The sequence below is a fragment of the Podarcis filfolensis genome (genome assembly GCF_964270895.1).
Source record: "Podarcis filfolensis genome assembly, chromosome: 10".
NCBI lineage: Eukaryota > Metazoa > Chordata > Lepidosauria > Squamata > Lacertidae > Podarcis > Podarcis filfolensis.
The window spans coordinates 58,387,781-58,388,782 of NC_139612.1; positions in this window are offsets into that span (position 1 = coordinate 58,387,781).

Sequence of the window (1,002 nt, forward strand, 5' to 3'; positions counted from 1 at the left end):
AAATCGGATACATTTCTCCACCCATTCACCCAAAGCCCAGCCCTTTCCCCCTCCTCTCCTGCAGAAAGTCTTCTGCCGCAACAATTTCTCTGTCCAGACTTCATGCTATCAGAGGTTGTAGATCTGTTGTCAGATGGCTGTAAAATCAGCTGCTGAAATTGAAGTTCATTTTGCTGATGTGGTTCAATGTTGACGTGGCATTTTGGTTGTGGAAATGCTCTCTCATTTGAACAAGTGAAACTTACTTGAGGAAGACTATTCAAAAGATCAGATCTAGGCAGAATTGTCCGTTTTTGCAAAACAAGGTGAAATATACTCAGAGTCGCAAAGTGATTTCATGCTCTTTATTCAGCTCATAGTGGTGAGGAGGAATGAATGAAAGTCCCCTCACATGATCTGCTTTATATACATTATTTACACAATGGGCTGCACATGATTGGCTAATTCCGGAATTCTACTGTAAGCCAATCAGGTTGTGGATTCACTTCTATCTGGAGCATGATTGGGTGGTTCCTGCCAACCAATCATACTGCTGCATTGTTCTAGGACCAATCAGACTGCTGCATTCTGAAATCACTTTGCGATTCTGAGTATATTTCACTGGCAACGAAGGTGGGATCCCGCTGAGCTGACGGCCACACACAGCACCGCAGCACCGCCACCTGCCGCACCGCTGCCTCGCACCGTGTATCCAGGCTTCAGCTCCGGGACACAAGGAACTCAGAATGGCAGCCGACAGCAGCTTCTTGCCGTTCAACCCAGCATCTGGAGACTGGGAAGCGTACGCCTCCCGTTTCACCTTCCTCCTAGAAGCCAAAGGGGTCACCGACGAAGAAGACGCCAAGAAGAGGGCGATATTCTTCAGCGTCTGCAGAGAGGAGACGTTTGAAATCGCCCGGGCTCTCCTTGCGCCTGAAGACGTCGCTACTGTTCCGTACGAAACAATAATGGAACAGCTGAAGGGACACTTTTCGCCGCAGCCCTCAGTGGTGGCTCGTCGAA